Source organism: Cryptomeria japonica, chromosome 6 (assembly GCF_030272615.1).
Source record: "Cryptomeria japonica chromosome 6, Sugi_1.0, whole genome shotgun sequence".
NCBI lineage: Eukaryota > Viridiplantae > Streptophyta > Pinopsida > Cupressales > Cupressaceae > Cryptomeria > Cryptomeria japonica.
In genome coordinates this window covers 495,577,143-495,589,530 of record NC_081410.1, presented here as the reverse complement: position 1 = coordinate 495,589,530, position 12,388 = coordinate 495,577,143, and positions in this window count along the sequence as shown.

Sequence of the window (12,388 nt, the reverse complement as noted above, 5' to 3'; positions counted from 1 at the left end):
ACAACTGAAGAAATACATTTGGTCACTCAATCCCTTCCATCTAGTTTTAACCAACTGGAGGTATAATATGGACAATTCAGTCTACTCACAAGATAAGACCACAAAGGGAAAAAGCATGAAAAGGTCAAAATTAACATATACCCAATTAACTTGCACAATGAATTGATCTAAGAAGCCATACCCACACACACATGAAAATTTCCCCTTTTAAATAACATTAAGCCATTAAGTTCCCAAACCAAACGACTAAAAAAATAAGTTTCATTTGCAATATAATTTCAAATAAATCAATAATGCGTAAAGCCAAACATAAAAGAAACAAAACCATTATTTACATTCAAATACATATTTTTTTTTCCAGCTGGTTCATATTGACCAAGTTTTACTATAATTTAAAAATTTCAATTTAAATCAATTTCTTACAATAATTTTCCAAAAGCAATATTAACCTCCAATCCATATTTACTAACATCATTTAATAAATTCTAAAAATAATATATATATACTAATATGATGGGCTTTGGCCCTAGCTCGCCCGGTCGTGGATCGCAACTTAAGGCATGGGTATGCTCCCCATGGTCTTGAGTTCGAGTCCCCGACTGTGTTAACTCTGTGTGTGTTGCTACCTTGTGAGCAGGTTGTACACACTGGGGGATTAGTCAAGCTTCGACAAGGACACCTCCAGATTCCACGATAGTGAATATAAAAAAAATCATACTAATATTTAAATCTGATTATTCAAAACTCAGAAAACACACTATTCATATTACCAAAAATACACATACACACACACACACACACATATATATACATACATATACATATACATATACATATACATATACATATACATATACATATACATATACATATACATTTACATCTACATATAAAATGTTGGGCCCCACGAAAAAGAAGGAGGGCGTGGGTGTGTGGAGACCCACGACTGTGGGTGTCCACCCCCACAACTGTGGTCACCCATGCTATGGGTTCCCATAGTCGTGGGTTCCCATGCTATGGGTTCCTACAATCGTGGGTTGAAGCCCACAGTTGTGGGTTCCCACAAAAATTAAAAAAAAAACTACCCAGACAAATTAAAAACAAGAAAAAACAACAACACCCCCCAAATTAAAAACAAGAAAAAACAACAACACCCCCCCAAATTTAATAAATAAGAAAAAATTCATTTTCTTCTCCATTACTAAAATAGAAAATTAAATTGAATCAAACAACAAAACAACACAGTTGTATATGAACAACAAACAAAACAATGTCTTTACTCCCAAAAGTTGGAAAATCTGGAAACCCCTATCCCAATTCCATAAAAAGGAAAAGAATGAACTAATCATTTTCTCATTTAAATTAACTTGATATCCCTGAATACCCAACTAATAAAAGGAATTTCTCGAACAAATATTTCTTTCAACCAGACAAGGAAAGAGAAAGAAGGAAACAATAAGAGATGTTTTCACAGTCACACATTCACAAAAGATAAAAAAATTGAACAAAACAAGAGTTTTAAAATCCAACCTTAAATGCTTTCCCGGAAGAAAAGTTGAAGATGAATCCAATGGATGCACACATAGCAACCACACCGATCCTTCCAAAGCTTTCACCAAAATAAATCCCTTCAAAATTTCATCAACACCTCCAGGCAAAAATCCCCAATCCACATGAGAGAGAAATTTTTTCCAAAATGTAAGAACTCCATAATCAAGAAATATTTCCCCAATATAAAGAATTTTGACCTAAAATATCTTTTAGGGCAAAAATCTTTTCCTTATAAAAATACCACTTTTTCCTAAAATTCAAATTTGAATTTCTTTCCTCCAATTAAAAAAATTAAATTTTTAATTTAAATTTAAATTTCCTCACACACACAAAAAAACCATCTAATATTTAATTTTTAAAAGATAAAATAACTTTTTACAAAAACACAAGACACAATATTAAATCTACTAGATGATATATATTGAACAATATATTTAATTAATCAGCCTAGTATGATTGATTTATTTATTTAAACATAAAAGGTGCCCATATTAATTTATCCCTAATTTAATTTATACATGACAATACACATTAATTATTAATTACCCTAAGGTATTAATAATTAATTTCACATCAAATAACACTAGAAGCATTTAATAAAGTCACAAAACTCATAATACACAAACTCATCTTAACAAAATAAAGACTTGACTCGCATACCAATATGGGAAAGGTTGACAGAAGACTGACAATGCTCACTATCGAGCAAGGCTAGGGATGATATTTAGGGCCTTAAGACTATCTCCTCCACTTCCATCAGGTTAATTAGGTACGCTCAGACCTGTGGAGCCAGGTGAAGTCAGTACCTTGTACCTGCAATTCCTGCATCACTGAACTAGACACACACACACACACACACACACACACACACACACACACACACACACATTAAAACATGATAGACACATCGGTGAAGGAGAATCATGAAATTATGTGTCTCACCGAAGTGAGTGACAAAAAATCATCTCCTCGCACCCCATACAAACTCCACACATACATGAAGACAAATATATAATGCAACTCATACATAAGGTAAATGTGTTAGTCCATGGTCAATAACATATAAATAAAGTTAACAGCTAATCATCCATAAGGAACTAATGCATAGTCAACATTCAATTAATCACACATCAAAGCATAGTCTATCATAGCATAATATCTGAATAAAAACATCACCACATAGTATATCCACAAAACCATTGAAAATTCAACCATGGTCAAAATGAGTATCAAAAAAGTTTGATCAAGGGAGGGGTACTACAGATGACCCTCCTATATTCATTGAAATTAGTTCTTGCTTTCCGTGCAAAAGACCATAACTGTCAGACTATATCTTCCCGCTCTTTCTCTGGCCAATTCAAATCTGGGTTATGAAATGACATCTCACCATCATGAGGCAAGACCATCCTGATACGTGCAAAAATGGTGACAATTTTCTCCTTTAGCTATCTTTAATGTTTTCTGCAAAAATGACAGCATCAAATGAAGTAATGCATGTCACCACCCTTTTTCGTATCCTGATTGCTTAATGGCCATTAATGATAGTTCTTCATAAATCTTACTTGATTTGTCCCTCAAAAATAGTGCATGCTATGGCAATTGAAGAGGCAGAAAGAGGGATGGAAAGAAGTTGTTATTCTTATCGACCTGATAGTCTCATTTAATTCTGTCGACGCCCAAGAAAGACTTATCTTTACCATCACTCGTGCTGCCACCCCAAGGTACTGAAACAACTTGAAATTACCTCACCAAAATGTCCTTACTTGGAATCAATGGCGTCCCTTAAAATCTCGAGGGAGCTGAACATCCACCACAACATGAGGAGTATCAGAAATTTAGGAGATCGAGCAAGTTCACAACCATCAAACTCCTTTTGGAAGCAACCACAAGTCCGACTTCCTAAGGGTGTCAATTTTATGCAGACTTCCCTAAGTTGGTCAGATGATCGGGCGATTCTAAAAGTTAAGAATCCTGTGACAGAAGTTAGGAAATTCAGAAAGGCAGTGACAAGAGCAAATGAGAGAAATAGTGAATGGAAGCGTCTTATCAAAATTTTAAAATTTTTATAGTCAACATTTACAAAACTTAGAGAAAATTGAAATTCTTGTCCTTCATCACACCAATTTGTCTCAGTCATTTTATGTCATGAAATGCTCCTTCCCTATTGCAAATTTTTCCAAAAATTTAAAAGTGGTTTTATCCCTTGAATTCTAGTTTCTAGATCATTTTGAATTTTTGAATTTCATTAATAAATGAGGGAGATATCACTGTTTTACCGAGATTGCATTTTCACAATTTCTGGGCACCTGATTTCTAGGAAGTCTTCAAGTTCTCAATTTGAATGAAGGAATTAATCATTAGTATAGTTGACCAAATCATTGTTTATCATCATGAAGAAGATGCTACAATCATTTAATTATATTGGAGTGCTTTACTAACTTGAGTTATTTTTGTTGGATAAAGCTAATGTAGTGTAGTGTGCAACTACAACTTGCATGAAACAAATACTTTGCCCATTGATTTAGGAATAATTGTTGCTCCATTATTTTGCATGAATGTTAGGGTGTGTTGGGAGTCTTTAAGAGTCTTTTCTATCTTCTCTTAATATCTTCAAAGCCTTCTACAATGTCTGGAGTTGTTTGGAGTTAATGTCTAGAGCTCTCTGATGTATGTGTTTTTGAAGATTCTTCTTGTCATTAGTTATTTAATAATTCATTCATCTGTATTTTAATATCTTGAAAACTCATGCAGACATATTAGAAGTAATTTAGATCATATTTATTTACTAAAAATAAATCAAATATTTACTTTATATTCTACCTTAAACAAACTAAAGAACCACTAATTATTATTCAAATCCACTTTTACAACAATACACTAAGAAGAAATAGATGATTTTAATGGGTTAAATATGAGACAATTTATGGTCTCATCATCTCCCCCACACCTAAAATGTTGCAGGTCCCTCTACAACTCAAAATGAGCCTTCAAATTTGGCACAGTCACCGGTTAGGAGGGACTTCAAAGAGATCAATCTGGATCGGGCAACAAGAGTAAACACAACAAAATCAAGAGGATATGATGGAGGCAATGTAGAACTGAATGAATTAGATCATGAAAACTGATTACAGATAACTAGTAACATTCAGGATTCAATATTTGGCTCACTGGCCTGCTATATACATGTTCAATTACAAAATCGGTCAACTCTGGACCTCTAATTCTTAGTATCTATCTTCTATGTCCTTCCTAACTGAATTATGATGCTAATTACATTGATTTATATGGTCTAGAGGATCTGATTGGCCCAAGAGGGATCAAATGCCAAAGAACAAGATCAAATGTGTAAAACACTAGGCCGGCCTTCATCAAAGAGATTCCTCCAAAAAATCCAAAGGATGAAGTGCGGATCAAAGGGAAGGTCAACCACACACCAAGGAGCATTGGAATCAACAAACTGAATCTCCACAAGATATGAAAAGGATCCACAAGATTCTCCAGTACCGAATAGGTCCAAGTGGTTCCAGTGCTAGAAAAACCATCTCGAAATCCAGAATTGATAACTTGCCAGAAAATGATCCAAATGATCTATGGTTTAGGAATAAGGAAGATGATCATGTCATTATGAAAAATCCAGATCCACAAGATTCAGTGAGCCAAATGCAAGAAAATATAGGAAGGAATACTGGAACTGCAAAACAGAAAACAAATTGGAAAGGAAATATTTTTGGTTGATGCAAGATTGCCAAGAATCGGGGATGCTCCTGCATCAGACATTCGGGGTTTTTGAATAAGTGAGTCCCTCTCTTTTCTAGGGTTAGAGGAAAACCAAGGTGGTCCACTTCTTCCTGAGAAATACAAGATGAATCTTCAATTGTTTTGTTCTTCATTTCACAAGATACTCTTTGTACTAACTGCTTTCGGTACTACGCCCAATCCTACTATCCAAAATGTCTTCAACTGATCTGGTTCCTTCTGAGGCAACTGTTTCTCCAAGTCTGCAAGACTATCTTCACTTAATTTTGATTCATGATACTAATGTAGATTTGCAATGTTGAATATAGGTGAAATACTCAAACTATTTGGTAATTCTACTTCATATGCATTTCTAGAACTGAATTTCCTCAATATTTTGCAAGGTCCAAACTTCCTCATCTTCAACTTGTTATAGGTTCCAACTAGAAATCTTCCTTTTCTCATATACACCATCACTTCAACACCAACTTCAAATTCCTTATGTCTTCTCTTCTCATTTGCTTTTTCCTTATACTTGTTCATATCCTCCAAATGTTTCTTAACTTGAATATGTAAGGCCGCCATGTGATCTGCAAATTCTTCTAGTTCTGCACTCCTCTTGTCTTCATTATTGATATCTCTCAATTCTGACCTACCTCTAGGGTGTGCTTTGGTAACAATATCAAAAGGTGTTCTTTTGGTACTCCTGTTCACTGAATTATTGTAGGCAAACTTTGCTCATACAAGAATAAAATCCCAACTTCTGGTTTTCTCTCCAAGTAAGCATCTCAACAAATTTCTTAATCTCCTATTTACTACCTCTGTCTATCCATCAGTTTGTGGGTGAAAAGTAGAACTGAACTTCAAATTTGTCTTCATCTTCTTCCAAAATGTTCTCCTAAAATAACCAACAAACTTAGTGTCTCTGTCTGAAACTATTCTCTTAGGTAATCTATGCAATCTCACTACCTCCTTGAAAAATAAGTCAGCTTTATGCACTATGTCTGATGTCTTCTTACAAGGTATGAAATGAGCCATCTTCAAGAATCTATCCACCACCACAAATATAGAATCATTTCCTCTCTATGTCTTAGGCAATCCAAGTATGAAATCCATGCTTATGTCTTCCCAAGGTCTCTTTGGTACTATCAAAGGTTTATACGATCCCACATTCTGACTACTACCTTTTGCAACTTGACAAACTCTACAACTCTGCACAAATTTCTTGTCATCCTTATGAATTTGAGGCCAAAAGTAATGTTCACTCACCAATGCTACTATTTTGTCAACACCAATGTGTTCGACTAATCTTTCACTATGCTTCTCCTTTATTAGATTCTCCCTAATAGAACTCTTAGGTATACACAACTGAACTCCTCTGAATAACATCCCATCCTGAATGAAATAATCCAACCATTTGCTTCTATCTACCATAACTGATTCTCTACACGCTTTCCAAGGTTTTGCAAAATTTGGTTCATCATAATACAAGGTTTTCAACTCTTTAAATCCTAATACTGCCACTCTCATCTTTGTCAACAAATTCCTCCTTCTACTAAAATGCATCAACAACTTTGTTTGACCTCCCACTCCTATGATTCAACATAAAGGTGTAACTCTGCAAGAACTCTACCCATCTCATATGTCTGTTAGGATTAATGATAGTCCCAAAGATACTGAGAGGGGGGGGTGAATCAATATCTAACCGGTTTATAGAATATTTAACCTTATTAAGTATTGTGCATTCCAAAACAGTGTACTGGTAAATAAGAATTAGCGCAGTAAACAAGAACAATAAGGACAACATAGAAAACACACCATAACACAAGATGTTTAACGAGGGAACCCGATGTGAGAAAAACCTCGGTGGGATTTGTGACCCACAATATTCACTCATTGACCAATGAATAAATATTACTTACAATGAGGGGCCTGCACATGTAAGAAGACCAACTGCCTAGAGCTCACTGCTCAATCTACAAAATAGAAGTCTCACTGACTTACAAAATGGATTATGAAAATCCAATACAATGTACTGCTTCAAATCAATATCAACTATGCCACGTTCAGTATCGGTTTAAGCTCATACTATAACCATAAGCCTTATACAAAATCTTCCTTATGCATTCACATATATCTTCCTTCAAATTCGCTCATTCCTATTCCATTTTTTATTACAAAAATGATTTACAAGATTTCATACATATATGAGTCTATTACAATATGCCATATCGACTTTACAAAAGATAATTACAATTAAACAAAAGTTTATTCCTGTCGGCTAGGGTGCCGGTATGCATTGTAGCCGTTGTCGGTGAAGTGCCTGCCGGTGGCTTTACCAGATGAATACCAGGTGGTTGCTAAAAGGTTGCCATCAATGACAACACCATCATTTCTCATTAGAGTGTAGAATGCCAAGAATCTCCCCATTTGGCATTGATGACAACACTCATGAGAAAAATCCAAAAACTGTTCCAAAAAGTGAAGTCCAAAGATTTACCAAAAATATGTGCTCCCCTTGAGCAGATGATCTCCTCTGAATAGCCATTTTTCTCTATCCACTACTCCTCCTTTGACATCAATGACAAAGGTTGTCAAAAATTGTCAAACGAGTTCAAAAATTTCACCTCAAAGTTTGTAACCGGTTGGTTACAATCTGAAAAATGTCAGCCAAAACCAAATTTAAACTCTGCATGAATCTGTTGCTATCATTCATGGTTGCCTCAGTTTATTGGATCGTGCCGGTGAGATGATGCATATGATTTTTTGGTGATCATTCCCCTTGAATTAATGCCTTAGAGATCTCATTTCTCAGAGAGATAAGATTATCCAACTTAGGACTAAGTTTATATTTAAGCTCTTTGGCATTTGCCTTGATCCTTGCTTTTTCCTTCTCAAACTTCTCCAACTTTTCCTCAAATCCTACTATTTCTTGCTCAGTAACTGATATAGGTTTGGATGAACCAATAATATTATCAGCTATATCATCTATTTCCTTCTGTACTCTGCTTATTTCCTTTTCAATGTCCCGTGTCAACAGATGTGGCTTGCATGTTTCTTTGTACAGTTCCTTATGTTCCAAAATTGTTGTATTCAGTGCCAGTAAAAGTGTGTTAATATGTTCAATGCACTTCTTTATTGTGTCCTCAAAGAATTTTTCCTTTTCCTTTTCCATTTTCTCTTTGAAGGTGTCCTCATTCACCTTATCAATCGTTATTATATTTCCAGAAATAAATTTAGATAATGTGTCCAATTGACCTAAAGAATCCTTTACATGATCTATATTACATTTTGGTGCAATCATCTTAAGAATAGGTATTGTATCATCAATTTCTTTATAAGCTAATGCATTTCAGCCATTTATCTTCTTAATAGAGTCCAAGAGTACCTTTGTCACATTGGCAGGCCTGAATTTACTTAAAGAAGTACCGAATGTCTGACCAACTGCCTTAATTACTTCAGTGCTTCCAACTTTAGAAACCAAATTGCTTGTATCAACCTCTGATGGATCATTTTGAGTTTGCATTTATACTAGCAATGGTTTGGGTTTCTCAGTGACTACCGGTTTCTCTGCCTCAATGTGTACCTGTGCCTCTGTCGATTTCTCTGTTGGTTTCTCTGTGTGCTCACCTACTGGTATCTCTGTCTCAGTAGGTTTCTCAGTGCCAGTCTCTATACCTTCAATATTCATACTAGTGTCCAATGGTTGTTTAGTTTGTAGTGTATGCTCTGTTTGTGTCTCAACCTCAACATTTTCTGCCGGTTGCTCAGCAATATTTCCACTATCAGTAATGTCATTCTCTACCTCTGTGTTGTCCTTATCCACAACAATGTTCACTCCCTAAGTATCCACATTCATGGTAAATAGGATTTCTGATTCAGGGTCAGTGTCATCATGTGTTATGCCTACACTGTCAGTAGCCGGTGTATCAACAATATGTACCGGTGCAGTGGCCATAGGTGGTGGTAAGTTGATAGTTATTTTGATGTTTGGTATTCCACCAACTTTACCTTTCCCTTTGTCCTTACCCTTTTGATAAACCTTGTGTTAGGGTTTCAAGTAGATCCTAAGCAAATATGAACTAACAATTATATGCAGATTTAAATACAAAAGATAAAGGAATAAAATAGGACACAGATAACACAGAGATTTAACGTGGTTCACCCAGAATGGGTTACGTCCACCATACACAGCCGTCCAATCTTTCTTATTATCAAGCAAAAATAGTACATCAATATTACAATGCCTTAAGCATCCCAACCGCTTATGCAATAAACAAAGTCGGCCTTTTTAGGGTTTTATTACAATGTCGGTTTTCATCAACAAAAAATGACAAATTTTTTTTTCTCGGGGGCACCCCCGAACCCCCGTAGTGGGCTTCGCCCACTTTGGGGGCTGCCGCCCCCAAACCCCCGCCTAGGGCTCGGCCCGGCCCTGGACCCTGGAGAGGATACATGCTGAGTGTACAGTACTTTGCTGATCAATCGCCACATTTCAACAATCTCCCACTTGGAGACTGATCAAGCTCCACACCGAACAATCTCCCACTTGGAGACTGATACTACATGACACCACTGTACATGCAACATCCACTGGATAAAACACTAGGACTCAACTGGTATAAATTCTATAATTATCAATCAAGAAGACCAACAGAAACTGATGAAGAAATCAGCTTCTCCTGTGGAACTGCCTTCGTGAACATATCGACAGGATTCTCACTTGTGTGAATCTTCTCAAGTCATAATTGACCCTCCTCCAAAATAGTCCGAATGAAGTGGTACTTGAGCTGAATGTGCTTTGTCCTTGAATGAAAAGTAGAGTTCTTCGCAAGATGAATGGTACTGTGGCTATCAGTATACAATGGGCAATCCTCTTGTGTCTGACCCAATTCGTCTAGAAAACATTGTAACCAAATCATCTCCTTGTTGGCTTCTGTAGCAGCAACATACTTAGCTTCAGTGGTTGAAAGTGCAACAACCTTTTACAGCCTAGAAATCCAACTGACTACAGTTCCCCCTATAGTAAAAACATACCCTGTAGTGCTCCTCCATGAATCAATATCACTTGCCAGATCAGAGTCAACAAATCCACTCAAAGTAGCATTAGATCCTTTGAAACATAATGCCTTCGTAGTGATTCCTTTCAAATACCGAAGGATCCATTTCATAGCATTCCAATGTTCCATACCCGGATTACTCATAAACCTGCTCACAACTCCCACTGCATGTGCAATATCTGGCCTTGTGCATACCATTGCATACATTAGGCTGCCAACAACTGATGAATACGGGATGTTAGCCATTTTCTTTACCTCTTCCTATGCCTTTGGGCACATCTCCTTAGTCAATTTGAAATGACTAGCCAAAGGTGTACTAATTTCTTTTGCATCCGGCATGTTGAGTCTTTTCAACACCTTCTTTATATACTCACTTTGGGACAAATTCAAGGTTCTATTTTTCCTGTCCCGTGTAATCCTCATACCAAGAATTTGCTTATCTGAACCCAAATCCTTCATAGAAAATGACCTTGCTAATTTGTGTTTAAGATCATTTATATGTTGCATGAACCCAGCAACAAGCATGTCATCAACGTAAAGCAACAGGATAATATAACTGCCATTATCAAATCTCTTAAAATATACACAATGATCAGAATGACATCTATGATAACCGTGTTTAGCCATGAAACTATCAAATTTTAAATACCATTGTCGGGGTGCTTGCTTTAGGCCATACAGACTTTTCTTCAACCTGCACACCAAATTCTCCTTACCTTTGACCTCATATCCCTGTGGTTGCAACATGTAAATTTCCTCCTCCAAATCTCTATGGAGAAAAGCTGTTTTCACATCTAATTGTTCAAGATGTAAATCATCTGCAGCCACAAGACTAAGTATAGTTCTAATTGAAGTCATTTTTACAACTGGAGAAAATATTTCATCATAATCTATACCCTTTTTCTATGCAAAACCTTTACCACAAGTCTGGCCTTATATCTTTTTGACTTCCTTCCTCCTCCTTCAGCCGATAAACCCATTTGTTAGGCAAGACTCTTTTTTATGTAGGTAAAGGGACTAAGTCCCAAGTCTTATTTTTCATCAAGGAGTCCATCTCCTCTTTCATGCCTAGCTCCCACTGTTGTTTGGCATCCACCTGCATTGCTTCTTCATATTCTTCTGGTTCACCAGAATCAATTAATAATATAGAATACAAAGAAGGAGAAAATATTTTAGGGGTTCTACATGACCTCGTAGAATGTCTAACACTTGTAGGAGTTTGTGGGACATTCTATTGTTGCTGAGCATCAGGTACCTGTGGCATTTCATTTTCAGGAATCTCATCCAACACCACATATTCTTGCTTGTCCTGTTCATGCTTCTTTTCCTGCATCTGTTCTTTATACATAACCTTCTCATTGAATATAACATCTCTACTTCTAGTTATTTTCTTATTTTCAAAATCCCATAACTGATAGCCATATTCATCTATCCCATATCCAATGAAGGTATATTTATGAGATTTAGCATCAAGCTTGGTTTTGTTTTGTTTATCAACATGGACAAAAGCTTCACAACCAAAGGTTTTCAGAAAAGAATAATTTACCTTTCTACCAGTCCATGCCTCCTCTGGAATACCACCATCCAAAGGGGTTGAAGGTCCTCTATTTATCAAATAGGCAGTAGTATGTACAACATCTACCCAAAAATGTAAGGGCAATCCAACATGCAATCCATGCTCCTCGCACATTCCATGAGAGTCCTATTCATTCTCTCTGACACACCATTTTCCTATGGAGTTCTTGGAACCGTCTTCTGCTTTCTAATCCCATTTAAGGAGCCATAATCTTCAAATGCCTTACTGCAATACTCACCTCCATTATCTGATCTAAGACACTTCAACCTTTTTCCTGTCTCATTCTCAACCAAAGCTTTCCATTTCTTAAAAGTTTCAAAAACATTTGATTTTTGTTTTAGGAAATATACCCATGGTTTTCTAGTTGATTCATCAATAAAAATAACATAATAACAAGAGCCACCAAGAGATGAAACCTGAGCCAGTCCCCATACATCTGAATGCATAAGCTCTAACTTCTCACTCT